Source organism: Lagenorhynchus albirostris, chromosome 14 (assembly GCF_949774975.1).
Source record: "Lagenorhynchus albirostris chromosome 14, mLagAlb1.1, whole genome shotgun sequence".
NCBI classification, from domain to species: domain Eukaryota; kingdom Metazoa; phylum Chordata; class Mammalia; order Artiodactyla; family Delphinidae; genus Lagenorhynchus; species Lagenorhynchus albirostris.
The window spans coordinates 37,565,422-37,581,297 of NC_083108.1; the positions used below are offsets into that span (position 1 = coordinate 37,565,422).

The following is a 15,876-nucleotide window of genomic DNA, read 5'->3' on the forward strand; positions in this document are numbered from 1 at the left end:
TTCATGTGCTCAGAGGACAGAAATGTGATAATGCATATAAAATACTAAGCAACATGCTTGGCATACAAGCAGTCATCAATAATCAGTGCTATTATTATCAATAAGTATTCTAGGAATATACTTAAAATATATATACATTATTCTCTACACACACACACACATTTTAAAACTGGTCTATGATAAGACTTTGATGAGCTGGAATCAACATTCAATCTAAAACTTTTCTATTTTACATGTACTAAAAATATTTTGCTATACACCAGTTTCTCAATATACCTCCAAAAATAGTTATGTCATCTTAAAACAAGATGTTGGGATGACAGATAAGGAGAAAAAGACAGCAATGGTCTGAAATCTGAATGCAATTAAGGAAGTTTCATTCCATGTCAAGAAGCATCCATGAACATGCAGCTTATTCAGGGGACGGCACTTGACTCTGGTAATACCACACAAACAATCTGGACCGTTCACTGAAGATGCTGTGTCGGGGAAGGTCAGCTGTGTGACGGCCTCAGTGAAGAATCACAGGAAATGTTAAGTCAGGAGAATGGGTAGAAGGCAAAATTAGATAACTACATGGAAAATAAAGAAGAGGGTTGGCTGGTAAGAAGAGTCTGTTGGACCCCTGGGGAATAATAAACATAATCTGTTACAGACAATTGGCCCTTCATTTATTGAGGGGGAAAAAAAAACTTCTAAACTAAGACACAAATATTTCTAATATATAGCTTGGGTAATAGCCTACTTGAATTTGATGAAAATATACCTGTCTGGTGGGGAACACAAGGTCCTCCCAGGAGAAAGATGTGACTCTTGCATCACATACATTCTGCCGTAAGTCACACAGCTGCTCTCCCTAGAAAAGGTGAGTCACCTCTGGATATCAATCAGAAGTGGGAGGAGAAGTAGAGGGAAGAAACCACTATCCCCAGTAGCTACAGGGAGGGAGTAACCAAATCCTATGTAAGCAGCTTTTGGTAGGAAAGAGCTCTCTGCAGGAGAGAGCTCCTTTTGTCTTGTCACTTTAGCAAAGCTATATTGTAACTAACCTTAAACCAGGAGCCCCCATGCCCTACTCATCTCCGGCCCAAGCATACGTTTTAAACCTTTTGATCACACAATACCTTGCTTAACCTGTTGGTTCTTTCCTTAGATCAAAGAAGTAAAAATGAAGAATAAGTAAGTAACAGATGACTAAATCTTTTCCCCAGCTTCCCTGTCAGTAATCCTATGAACAAACTGTTAAAACAAGATAGCATCTAAAGAAAGATTACAAGGAGTTGACAAGCCTGCATGCAATGGGAGATGGCAATGAAGCTGACCCCCTATCTCAATGATTGAGATTACTCCCCCTTTTTCCCTTTAAAAATGTTCATGGCTGAGCAAAAGCTTCAGAGTTGGTTTTGAGACATGAGTCCACCTTCTCCCCAGGATGCCGGTTTTCTGATTAAAGCAACCTTTCTGTTTCTACCAGCACTTGAATCTTTTCTTTTTAATTTTAATTTAATTTTACTTTTTAAAATTAAGTTTTATTGGAGTATAGCTGCTTTACAATGCTGTGTTAGTTTCGCTCTACAGCAAAGTGAATCAGCTATACGTATACATACATATATCTCCTCTTTTTTGGATTTCCTTCTCAGTTAGGTCACCACAGAGCAATGAGTAGAGTTCCCTGTGCTACACAGCAGGTTCTCATTAATTACCTATTTTATACATAGTAATGTACATATATCAATCCCAATCTCCCAATTCATCCCCCTTCCCCCTTCCCCCTCCCCCCACCCGGGGGGGACATCTGTTCTCTACATTTGTGTCTCTGTTTCTGCTTTGCAAGTAAGTTCATCTGTATCATTTTTCTAGATTCTACATATAAGCGGTATTGTACGATATTTATTTTTCTCTTTCTGACTTACTTCACTCTATATGTCAGGCTCTAGGTCCATCCACATTTCTGCAAATTGCACAATTTCGTTCCTTTTTATGGCTGAGTACTATTGCATTGTATATATGTACCACATCTTCTTTATCCACTCTTCTATTGATGGACATTTAGGTTGTTTCCATGTCCTGGCTATTGTAAATAGTGCTGCAATGAACATTGGGGTACATGTATCTTTTTGAATTATGGTTTTCTCCAGGTATATGCCCAGGAGTGGGATTGTTGGGTCACATGGTAGTTCTATTTTTAGGTTTTTAAGGAACCTCCATACTGTTCTCCATAGTGGCTGTATCAATTTACATTCCCACCAACAGTGCAAGAGGGTTCCCTTTTCTCCACACCCTCTCCAGCATTTATTGTTTCTAGATTTTTTGATGATGGCCATTCTGACTGGTGTGAGGTGATACCTCATTGTAGTTGTGATCTGCATTTCTCTAATGATTAGTGATGTTGAGCATCTTTTCATGTGTTTGTTGGCCATCTGTATCTCTTCTTTGGAGAAATGTCTATTTAGGTCTTCCACCCATTTTTTTGATTGGGTTGTTTGTTTTTTGATATTGAGCTGCATGAGCTGTTTGTATATTTTGGAAATTAATCCCTTGTCAGTTGCTTCATTTGCAAATATTTTCTCCCATTCTGAGGGTTGTCTTTTCATCTTGTTTATGGTTTCCTTTGCTAAAGCACTTGAATCTTGAGTATTGACTTTTGAGCAGAGAGCAGCCAGACCTAAGTTCAGTAACACCTATATTCTGGGCTCACTAGGCAGCTACTATAGCACCTTGGACCTGTAGGCATAGATAGAATTTTATTTATCTTTCATATAAACAAAGTCCAGACTAGCTTGTGTAATTTCTATCTTATTTAAGATACTGTTACCTATTTATTTTTCTGTTATATACAGCCAAATCTAATCCACGATCAGAGTGGAGGGGTTTCTTATGCCACTCACACAGTGATTGAGAGAAATTGTTATGAATGTAACAGACTTGTTTAACTTGATTAATAGGTTTAACCTAGCAGATGACCATATATAACCTGGTGCCCCAAATTAAAGAAAATGCAATCTTCTCAAATACACAGGAACTATTCAAAAACTGATGGTCAATCCTGTGACAAAGTTCAAGCGTGAATGAATACCAAGAATTGGTTTTCATGTGGGCTACCTTCCTAATCACAATGCAGTTGAGTTAAAAATAAATAATAAGAAGATACATCTGAAAAATCCATATAATTGGAAAAATTTAAAACCTTTCTAGTTAACTCAGGTCAAAGAAGAAAATTAGAAAACATTCAAAGAGTATCATAATGAAAAGACTATATATCAAAACTTTTAGGATGCTTCTAAAGTGTAATGAGTGAGCAACTCAACAATTGAAAAGCAAGAATGTAATAAATTCATTACTCTTAGGAATAGAAGAGAGCTTTCTAAACCTGACAATGGGTATTCAGTAAAAAAAAAAAAATTTTTAACTATGGTAAGCGTCATTCTTAATGCTGAAACATTAAGAGCAGTTTAACATTAGAAGTGATACAAGGATACCCCCAGAATTGCCTGTATTTGAAGTTATTCTTAGCCAGTACACTAAGTAAAACAAATAAAAGCATAAGGAAGGGAAAGAAATACGTCATTATTTGCAGATAATATCAGCTTTTTAGAGAATCAAAAAAAACCCTACAAGTTATTAGAATTAATAGGAGTCTAGCAAGGTTCTCAATATAAAACGTACAAATAGCAATTGTATTTTCATATATCAGCAACAATTTACCAAGTTAACCACAAGGTAACTATGAATTACTTAATTATATGAAAGACATTTATAAAACTTTATTAAAAGACCCAAATGAATGATAATTATATCACATTCACATATAGAAAGATTCAATACAGTCGAGATGCCAATGCCAATTCTTTTTCAACTTATACAATTCTAATACAATTCCAAATCAATTTTATTCAACATTCCAAAAGGATTTTCCATGGAACGTTACAAGGTGGCTCCAAAATTTTTATGGAGGAACTGAGATCCAGGAATAACCAAGACAATTTTGAATAAGAACAAAGTGGATCACTGGCCCCACTGTATATCAAGCCCATTCTAAAACCACAATGATTAAATGTGAATGTGGTCTTGGTGCAAGAACAGAAACATGGAATGACACAGGCTCATACACATACGGAATCTTGATTCATGATAGATGTGTCATTACTTACCAGCAGGAAGGAAATGAACTATTTAACAAATGGTGCTGAGACAACTATTAGCTACATAAGACAAAATACAGTTAGCCCTTCCTCATACCAGACACAAAAATAAATTCTAGGAAGTTTAAGTGAAAACGTAATAAGCAAAACTTTACAACTTCTAGATATTAGGATAAGAATTTTTTTAGACAAGAAACCCAAAAGGGAAATCAAAAAGGGAAAATTTAATACATATGCATATGTTAAAATTTAAAATTTGTATACATTGAAAGACTAAGGATAAAGAAAAGCCACAGCCTGGGAGAAGCTAACTATAACACATACAAACCACAAAGTATTAGTAAACTCAATACAAAGAGAACCTCTCTAAATCAGTATGAAAAAGACAAACTACCCAGGGGAAAAATGGGCAATGGAAAAATGAGCAAAAGATAATGGGCACTTCACTGAAGAAGAAAATTAAATCGCCAATAAATATATGAATGCTACTCATCTTCACCAGAAATCAGGGAAAGGAAATGTAAGCTAAACCCATAGTGAGATATTGTTTCACACCTCTCAGGTTGAAGATCGACAAAAATTAGTGCCTGATGACACTAAGCACAGAACGAGACAACAAGAACTCCTCTATATTGCTTCTGGGAGTCTAAGTTGATAAAATCATTTTGGAGAAACTTAATACATTTGAAGATGTGCATATCCTGCAACCCAGCAATTCCACTTCCAGGTTTATACTAGAGTAACCTTTGCATGTATAAGGATGACAGACATGTACAAGAATACAAAATATTACACCGTTTTGTACTGTTAATAGCTAATAATTAGAAACAGCATAAATATCTACAAATGGAATACTCTATACTTGAGCAAATGAATGAAATACAGTGATACGGACTAACTTGGATGATTCTCAAAAGCACAATATATTGATAGTGACAAGTAGTTTGAAGAACATGAACAGCATGCTATCATTTTTATGAAGTTTAAATACATGCAGAGCAAAACCACACACTATTTAGGGATACATGATATTTAGAAAAATATAAAAACATATATGGAAATGGTAAACACCAAATTCAGGGTAGTGGTCATCTCCAGAGAAGAAGAAAAGAGATGAAGTCTTCAATTTTATATATAATGTTCTTTATTGCTCTATAATTTCTGTAATTATCTACAATTTTCTGTAAGCCTGGAATACATTTTTAAAATTCATTCCACTTCTCTTTAATAATCAAAAGTCCTTGGGTAGACAAATAGCTCACAGTTAATATAAAGTATCTTTGAAGCCCCAAGCTAGCTGAACATTAAAAGTTATGTCCAATTACAAAATTTAAAAACAAAACAAAAAATAAGGTACCCTACATAGGACAATTATTTTAGGCGAATCTGATTCTAGCTCGGCTCCCAGCCTGCCCTGTGTGGTGGTCTTCGTAAGGATCAGCAGCTTCATCTCTTGAGTTCTCTTTTCAGAGTGAGGAGAGAGAAGCTCTTGGGTGAGGAGCCAAATAAGGACCTTGCCATTTCCCCTTATGCTTCTGACTTTAAATTTGTTCTTCTAACTATATCAGCTTGTTTCAAGAAAACTTCATGCATGGTAACTTAATAATGGGTCATTAGTGGCTATGCTAATGAGGTCACAGTGAAGCTTCTCTATATCATTCATTAACATCATTTCCTTGTTTCAAATGAGAATATTGCAGCTTGTTTAAAATCAGAATAGTATTAGAACTTGAGAAGGTAAAAAGTGTTCAATCTTATCTAGTGGATGCTGTCATTCCTTCCTGGGTGCCTCTAAGGAAAGGGAATGCAGATGATCCCGTGTCCACTGAGATGCTGCAAAGGCAGACCTCGTGTTGGCTCTGAGGCCAGTGTATACCAGTGAACACACAGGCAGGCAGTGTTGACAACACGTGGAGGCTCTTTCCTTTCAGAACTGAGATGTGAGCTGCTAATGCAAAGCAATGAAGACTGGTTCCTCTTTTCCTAAAATGCAGCAAATGCCTTCTACAATTCAAGATCCATTCTTTTGGGTGCCCTAACACAGATTCCTATAGCAGGAAAGGGCAATTAAAGGGCCTCACGAACATATAATCTACTTTGGTCATACTGGGAACAAAGAGTTATACATATAATATTAATAACTTAAATTCCCCTCGATCTCCCTCTACCTAGATAAGCCAAACATGTAAGAGTATAAACCCTGGCCTTATAAATCCTATTTCTGGAAATAAGCTTACCTATAATACCAATGCTGGAATGCATTCAAACCATACAAAGGGAATATCCCAAATCATTGCTAGAAAAAATTAAAAGAAAATACCCAAACACCAAAATTCAAGGTAGTATGGTGAATTTTTCTCTTTATAAAGGCATCTTTAGCAGATTTTTATCTTTCATATTCAATCTTTCAGGAAAATGCCTGTAGTGATTGGAAGTTGCTGCATTGTTTAATCTTGGCCAGGCTGGGGACAAGCTAGGGTGTAAAGGAATAAGCACAAGGCTTTGGATTGAGAAAACCTGAGTATGGCCAGTCATTTTTACCTCTCTGAGCCTCACTTTACCTGCTTGTAAAATGGCGATAACAATACTCCCAACTCATGAAGTACTACTGGTTTACATGAGAGTGTGCCCATGAGTTTGCTTAGGACAGCATCTGGGCCACAGTAGACACTGAACACACATCACTTTATGTTGGGAGTCTAAACTCTACAGATGCAGGGGAGTTCCAGCCTGAGGTTCCCAGCCTCAGGGGCCAGAGTGGGATGTGGGTTTGATGTGAACCTTCCCATCATGGCTACAAGCTGGGTCCATCATCAGGACTGCGTGCCACCCGGAATGCACCTGGAAAGTTGAAGTCATCTAAGTTACACCCAAGGCAGCTGCAACCAAATGAAGCCACATAAGAATGCGGGTGGCCAGAGGCCAGAGAGATTTTGCAAGGGAGTGGATGATATACTCTGAGTGAGAGGAACTGCAGTATTTAATCTTGGCCGTAAAAGTCTCCAGGAACTGCCCCAGAAATCCCATCTGGTTCAAGCCTCCCTTGCTGGAACAGGAACTCGATTGCACTGAAATATGGTTGATAATAATAGTTAACATTTATGGAGACAATACACTGTGCCAATTATTTTACACAAAATGGCTCTTTTAATCCCTACCACTTCTTGTACTAAGTTCTATTATTATCTCCTTTATAGATGAGGAAATTGAGGCACAGCAAAGTTAAATTTAGGATGTAGCAGAGCTGAGCTTTTAAACAGGCCTATCAGGCCAGAGCCCCCATATTGACCTATATTCCTTCTGTCCCCACACCACGGGTACTTAGTAAAGTACCATCCCTGTAGTACTTGCCACAGTACATGTCTCAGCTTAAATATTTACTTTTTTTCATTTCTTTCCTAAAAATGACCACTACCCTAAATTTGGCCTTCATTGTTTCCATATATGTTATTATATTTCCTCTTGCAGTCTAAGTTTCTGGGTCAGATCCTATTTTCTCATTCATCTCTGCATCCTGGCACTTAGAAGAGCTGCATGACTAGTCACCCAATGAATCAATTAGATACTGAATAATGAGGATGTATTAAGTCAGAGTAATCTGTATATGTTAGTCTGCATGTGTCTACATCCCCAGCCCATTCTCTAAGGGAAGATACATGATGAAGACCTGCTGAGATAATGATTTTTGCATAGGACCCTGTGCCCCTGGCAACAGCTAAGTGAATACAGAGTGGGTTCCTGCCCCAAAGGTAGCTCATCCAGAGGCAAGCTGTCTAGTGGTGTGTGAGGCTTCTGGTGTAGAAGGACGAGCTAATCATAGTCGTGCATCCAGGACTTTAAACTGGAAAGCAGGGAGAGATTATGTAGCTGGGAGAAGCAGAAGCCAAAGGGTCAGGGGGCATCAGTTAAAGTTGTAAGAAGTAAACTATTGGACTTTATAAACATAGCTCTGGTCCTGCCTAAAGCTAAAAACATGAGGCCTGCAAGGATCAAACTTTTATTTTATTTTATTTTATTTTGGCCACATTGTATGGCATGTGGGATCCTAGTTCCCCAACCAGGGATCGAACCCTCACCCCCTGCATTGGAAGCATGGATTCTTAACCACTGGACCACCAGGGAAGTCCAAGGATCAAACTTTCTGAATGAATCACATCGTAGAACAAAGCTCAAGAATATTTATAGGAATCCAAAAAAAAAGATAATTTACAAGGTGTGGCATCCATTAAGAAATGACCAGGCAGGCAAACAAGGAAGAAAATACAACCCATAAAGAAGAAATAAAATCTATCAATTGAAAACAATCCAGAAACGACATAGATGATAGAACTAGGTGACCAGAACATTAAAAGTTATTATGACTATAGTCCATAGATTCAAGAAGTTAAAGAAACTATGAACATGTTAAGACATGAAAGGTATAAAAAAGAGTCCAGTTCAGATGATCTGAATAGACATTTTTCCAAAGAAGGCATAAAGATGGCCAAGAGGCACATGAAAAGATGTTCAATGTCACTAATTATCAGTGGGATATCAGCTCACACCTGTCAGAATGGCTATTATCAAAAGGACAAGAAATAACAAGTGTTGGCAAGGATGTGGAGAAAAGGGAACCCTTGTTCACTGTTGGTAGGAATATAAATTGGTGCAGCCATTATGGAAAACAGTATGGAGGTTCCTCAAAAAATTAAAAACAGAACTACCATATGACCCAAAAATTCCACTGCTGGGTATGTGTCCAAAGGAAACAAAAACACTAATTTGAAAAGATATATGAATCCCTATATTCATTGCATCATTATTTACAATAGTCAAGATGTGGAAACCTAAATGTCCACTGGTGGATGAATGGATAAAGAAGATGTGGAAAAAAAAAAAAAAAAAAAAGAAGATGTGGTATATATACACAATGGAATATTATTCAGGCATAAAAAAGAATAAAATCTTGACATTGGTGATAACACAGAAGGACCTTGTGAAATAAGTCAGACAGAGGAAGACAAATATCACATAATTTCATTCATATGTGGAATCTTAAAAAGCATTTTGAACTAAGTGAAAATAAGAACACAACATGTTAAAAATATGTGGGATGCAGCTAAAGCAATACATAGAGGAAAATTTACAACACTAAATGCCTATATTAGAAAAGGCAATAAGTCTCAAATCAATGGCATCATCTTCCAACTTAGAAAAATAAGAGCAAATTTAACCCAAAGTAAGTAGAAAAAAAGGATATATAGAGAGTAGAAATCAATGAAACATAAAACAAAAATATTAGACAATTAAGTGAAACCAAAAACTGATTCTTTAAAATCAATAAAATTGATAAACCTCTAGCCAGACTGATCAGGAAAATAGAGAGAAGACAAAAATTGTGAACTTTAGGATTGAAAGAGATATTAAAAGAATAATAAGGGAATATTTTGAACAATTTTATGCCAATAAATTTGACAACTTAGATGAAATGGAAAAATTCCTTGAAAGACAAAAACTCCTATCAGTCACTCAAGAAGAAATACATGACCTGATGTGGATTGATATCAGATAAACATCTATTAAAGATATTGAATTTGTAGTTTAAAACTTTCCTATGAAGAAAACTCTACTCCCAGAGAGCTTCCCTGGTGAATTCTAAGAAATATTTAAGGAATAAATAACACTAATGCTATGCAAACTCTTCTAGAAAGTTGAAGAGGAAGGAAAGATATTTCATCTCATTTTATGAGGCCTACATTATTCTGGTATGCAACCATTTTGGAAGGTAGCTTAACAATTACTTACAAAGCTAAACATGCACCTACCATATGACTGAGCCATTTCATTTCTAGGTAGTTATCCAAAAGAAATGAAATCAAATTTCCATACAAAGACTTGTACACAACTATTCATAGCCAAAACTGGAAGCAACCCAAATGTCCATCAACAGGTAAACAGATAAATTGTAGTATATTCATACAACTGAGTACTACTCAGTAATAGAAAGGCATTTACTATTGAAACATGCAACAAAATAGAGGAGTCGCAAAACAATTACACTAATTGAAAGAAGTCAACCCCTCTCTAAGAGTACTTACTGCACGATTACATTTACATGAAATTCTTTTTTTTTTTTTTTTTTTTTTTTTTTTTTGCGGTACGCGGGCCTCTCAGTGCTGTGGCCTCTCCCGTTGTGGAGCACAGGCTCCGGACGCGCAGGCTCAGCGGCCATGGCTCACGGGCCCAGCCGCTCCGTGGCATGTGGGATCTTCCCGGACCGGGGCACGAACCCGCGTCCCCCGCATCGGCAGGCGGACTCCCAACCACTGCGCCACCAGGGAAGCCCACATGAAATTCTTATAAATGCAAACCAATCGATAATGACAGAAGGCAGACCCATGGTTGCTTGGGGATAGGGAGGGGCAGCCATAATCACAAAAGGGCATGAAAAAAATGCTTAAGAGTAATGAACTTGTGCATTATCTCAATTGTGGTAATAGTTTCACTGGCAAAACATATGTCAAAACTTATGTGCAGGGCTTCCCTGGTGGTGCAGTGGTTGAGAGTCCGCCTGCCAATGCAGGGGACGCGGGTTCGTGCCCCGGTCTGGGAAGATCCCACATGCCACGGAGCGGCTGGGCCCGTGAGCCATGGCCGCTGAGCCTGCGCGTCCGGAGCCTGTGCTCCGCAACGGGAGAGGCCACAGCTGTGAGAGGCCCGCGTACCGCAAAACAAACAAACAAACAAAAAAACTTACGTGCAGTTTTTTGTATGTCAAGTATACCGCAAAAGCTGTTTAAAAATAAATGCTCTTTTGGTAAGTTTGAGTTAAGTAAAATCTTATTTGTGAAAGAAGCAAATCTTCAACATTCCTTATTTTAAAAAATTATAATCTCTGGTTAAATATTAACAAAACCCAAACTAAGTTCACAAATTGATATTTGAAAGTATCACTTAATTCACAAGTAGGTAATTTAATATGAAGACTCAGAGGTCAATAATAATAATAAAATGGTAATTCAATGATGCAGAATGGCTGTCTTTACAACCTGGCTATGAAACTGGGGTGACCCAATCTAATGATCACAGGACAAGAGGTAACTCTGGGTTGTGCCCGGTTATAAAAGGCACTTTGCTTGCCTTGAAACAAGAAAATGGCAGAACCTTTTTCACACCTTCAGGGTCACATCCCAGCTTTCAGGATGAAATGAGCAAGCCCCAGAGGCAGCCTCAAGAAACAGGCAACTTTCCTTCATCGTCACTGCTACAATCCTGGAGACAGCTGTCATCAAAGATGGGGATGTGGATTTAAAGGTTCCTTCTGCTCTCCTTCTCCAGCCTGTCACACACCATTTTGGTGCAGGTCTGAGCTTCCCGGCCACAGGAGGAAACAGCAGGGCTCCCAGAGCTGCAGTAGAGACTGGTCCCACGGGCTATCTCATGGACTGTGCTGGCTCATGCATGAAGCATGAAGCCATCCTCCATGCCTGGCTGGCATCATGCTTCAGCCTGTCCACCTGCCCCTTCTGCAGGCCCTGAGCCCAAGCATACAGCAGTTCTTGCCAGTTCCCTCTTACTTCCCACCCTACTGTCCAAGACCAAGTGAGTCCTCCAGCCAGAAGGAGGTCAGGCCTCTCCTGTCACAGGTCCACCTCGATTAGGCTTTATAATTAACCCATTCTCCTGACAGCTTCCAAAAGCACTGATTGCCACCAGCCCCTCCTATGTCCTGCAGTTTCTGGGCCTTGCTGGCTCGAACTGAAGCCCATCTTTCCAGTCGTCCCCCTTCCTCTCCACTCCAGGCCAACTTACCCCTCCCCTGCATGCCCGCCTCTCCTCTGAACACCAAATGTCTTCCAAACACAATCTCCCAACTCTTCCAGATCTTCAGGATCATGACTTGAAGAAAGATGTGGAATCACTCTATTTTCTTATCTCCCTCTTTACCTCCCTTCCCCACCCTCGCCCTCCCACCAGGCAAACCTAGGGACAAAGTGCAATTTGCCTTATATTGGTGACTCAGTTTCCCAGACCTCTTACTGGAGGTGTCAATCATGAGGATGGAGGACCGGTGCTAGGCTCCCCACACTGACGGCCTCTCTTTCTCCAGTTCTTCTATGACGGTTCATTTTCTTCACAATACTGTTTGCTGATGCTTTGCTTACCTTCTGTTTCTGCCACTAGAGTGTAAGCTCGATGAAGTCAGGGACAGGGTCTGATTCAATCAATGTTGGATTCCCAGGCCAGCACTCATGGCACACTGTGAGCACCTGATAAACACTCACTGAATGAAATGGATGAGTATGTAATGTGTGCGTGCGTGTGTGCATGCGCACACGCACGTTCACAGCACCTAACAGTCAGGTTTCCAGTTGTCACTGGCTACCATGATTTTGCACTAGCATTGTACAAAGACTAGAGAGTGAAAAAGGGTAGGAAGGGGTGTGTGTTTCTATATCTATCTAGATATCTATCTATATTTCTATCTATATATGTGTGTTTACACACACACTTTCCAAAATCAACCCAGAAACCCAGTCTCTTCCACTATAATAGTAAAGCTTACTCACTCGTGGCCTGGCTTTGTGGGAAGGAGCAAGGAAATGGGACCAGGGACCCAGAAACATTTTCTGAAGGAGAAATCTTCCCCATCCTTCCTACCCATTTTCTCTCTGTGATCTTACAATGCCAGTGCAAAACCACTGTAGCCAACGACAACTGGAAACCTGGCCGTCGGGGGCTGTCCCACTGGGAGAGGTGCCCAAGCAGGGATGATGGCGCAGGGCTAGGGCTCAGTTTATAGCGCAGAACAACTGTAAGTGTCTCCAGGTCTGTCGTGTAGCTGTTCTATCTGCACTATTTTGATGAATGATATTTGCACTTCCTTGTTACAGAGCTCACCTACCTCTCTTACACACACACAATGTTCTCACTTCCAAACAAAATTACAGTATATACCTCTTAAGGTTGCTATAGATACCCTTTAAGTAAACAAGGGTGAGAGAATTGTCTAATTTAAAAAAATCTATTCCTGGGAATTTCCTGGCAGTCCAGTGGTTAGGGCCTGGAGCTTTCACTGCCAAGGGCCCAGGTTTGATCCCTGATCGGGAAACTAAGATCTTGCAAGCTGCACAGTGCAGCCAAAAAAGTAAAATTAAAAATTATAAAATCTATTCTAACCCCACTTTCCAAAGGAAGGAAACAGGATTAGAAGAGATTAAAACTGCTTATACATTTGTTCGCCTGGTTATTTGACAAAGAGGTAGGGGGCAGGGCAGTGAGGAATAGGGAATCTCATGCTGGAGAGATGTAGAGAGGAGACGCCCAATAGCGAAGCAGCCAAAAGGCTGACAAAAAGGAACATAGGACGAGCAGAAAGTGCTTCCCTGCAAAAGCAAACACTTTTATCTTTACAATTTACATGTATGTGGATTCTCCAGTCCTGCTTGTCTTAAGGATTCCTGAATCTTTAAAAAAAAATGGCCAGTCCAGAAATGTGAACCATCTTTATCCCATGGCTTTGTGGAACCCAGGTTCACTACCCTCAGACCACTGTATGTTTGTGACCCTTATTTTAGAAACAGAAGGATAAACACATAATGATTCAAAGGGCTGAGAGCTTAAATTGAGGTATATGAGCCCATAAGAATGTCACAATTCATTCTGCCTGAGGAAGTCAGAGGAGTTTTACAGACAGATGTCACCTACTTGGATCCTGGAAGATGAGAAGGAATTGACTGAATGAAGAGAGGAGGAGGCTGGTCAGAGGACAGAGCAAATATGAAGGAAGGGGCCTCAGGAGAGCCTGGTAGCACTTGTGTGCGGTTGCAGTACAGTGAGGATGGGGACGCTGATGGCTGATGAAGCTGCAAGGTGCCTGCAGGACCCAAACGCGAGAGATCCTAGCGATGAGGTTAATCAGGTTAGGTTCACAGATAGGCAGTGGGAGGCAAGGTTTCTAAGCAGGAAATGTCAGATCCATATTTCAGAAAGGATGGGAGATATACATCACTGCACTACATAGTCCAGGCATGACACAGATCTCGGACTAAATCTACGGTAGTAGGAACGGTGAGAAGAAGTCGGATCTAAAACCCACGTGGGCTACCGCAGAGCCCAGGTCCCCTAATGCCCACAGTCACTGTATGAAGCTGCCATCAGGGAGCCAGACCCTACTGTAAACTCACTCCGTCAGTGGACCAGTGCGTCTCCTCTTGTGCACTCTGGATGTAACACAATGGATTAATCAGGACCACATTGGGCCTTCCAGGAACTCATTGCTTGTAACAAGACTGCTATCAGGAACTAGCAGCAGGCGAGTAGGAAATTTACTTGGTGCACAGTACCTACACAGCCTCTTGGTTTGAACCGTAGGGAATCTGTCCCTGTTGGTATCTTTTTCCTTCTGTTGGCCATTGTGGGCTCTATGCCATTAACTGTGATCACAAAGAAAGGCAATGCCTTTTATCCCACTTTACATGCTAATCAGGATTGTCTCTGATATTTTTTAAAATCTACTTTGAGCAATTTAAATTAAAAATAAATTAGTTATCCATTTTATACACATTAGTGTATATATGTCAATCCCAATCTAATAAGAACCTGCTGTATAAAAAAATAAATTAAATAAAATTCAAAAATTCAAAAAAATAAATTAAAAATAAAAATTTAACTAGAGCCCATTGGACAATGGAGCTCTCAACTCTACTGACACAATGTTTGAAAAAGTACTGTGTAGACCAAGAGATGGAACACAGCCAGCAAGTGCTTGGGATCCAGAAAAATACATGGATCATATATTTGGAAAAAGCAGTGATTTGAAAACCAGACAAGTAGAACCTCAAGGCATACGTAGATACTAGCAAAGGCCAGAAATAATAAAAGCCAAAGCAGACTAGAACAGAAAGACACAAGCACCCAGACACCCATACAGAGCAGTCCACGTGGAGGAGAAAATCAGGATGAGGGAGACACAGGTAGCAGCAAATTATACTCGGGGCAATGGTCACTGGGCCTGCAAGCAGCTAAGAACTACAAGAGTGAAAGTAACCGAAGATAGGGAGGAAATGCGTGGAAACGGAGACCTTCATTCAGAGGGAGGAGTTATGATATCAGTGGCAGGGACAGGTGTCCTAGGGGGTCACAGGAAGTGAGGGGGGCTTGAGCTCAGTACAGCAGGCTCCCACTCTCCTCGTCCTAGCTGCTTGGTCCCAGCTTCCCCAGATGTTCCCATTCTCCTTATCGCAGCACAGTCAACCACCATACAAAACCCCACAACAGCATATGACAAAAATAACGGACTATTTCAAGGTAGCACATGATACAGTCATATTCCAAAAACTGGGAGGAAGGGGGGCTCCTGACGGCCTCAAACAGTTGATCCATCCGAGAAGGTGGGCACCAGAGGAGATGGGAAATGCTCCTATGGGAACAGCTTGCACAGACACATAAACGAGCCCATATTCCTGTTGGTATATGACAAATCGATAGGGAAGTGATGGATTGTTCACTAAATGGTACTCAAACAAGTGAAAAAATGTAACTTGGATCTCTGCCTCATACCATATGCCAAAATAACTTCCAGATAGAGAAAATATTTCCATGTGAGAACTGTAGCTATAGAAATAATAGAGGAAACCATGGGAGAAAAGGCTGTCCTCATAAGGAACACTAAACCCAGAAGATAGAAAAGATTAATAAACTTGACTCCAAAATCTAAACCGTTATGGTAAAAACACCATAAACGTTGTAAAAA

At 39.7% G+C, this 15,876-nt stretch overlaps 1 protein-coding gene across 9 annotated transcripts in view; it reads right to left on the reverse strand.

Moving 5' to 3' along the window:
• The window catches only part of FHOD3 (formin homology 2 domain containing 3), a 492,532-nt gene that overhangs the window by 118,798 nt on the left and 357,858 nt on the right, over nt 1-15,876 (reverse strand). The gene's annotated exons all lie outside the window — the stretch shown is intronic.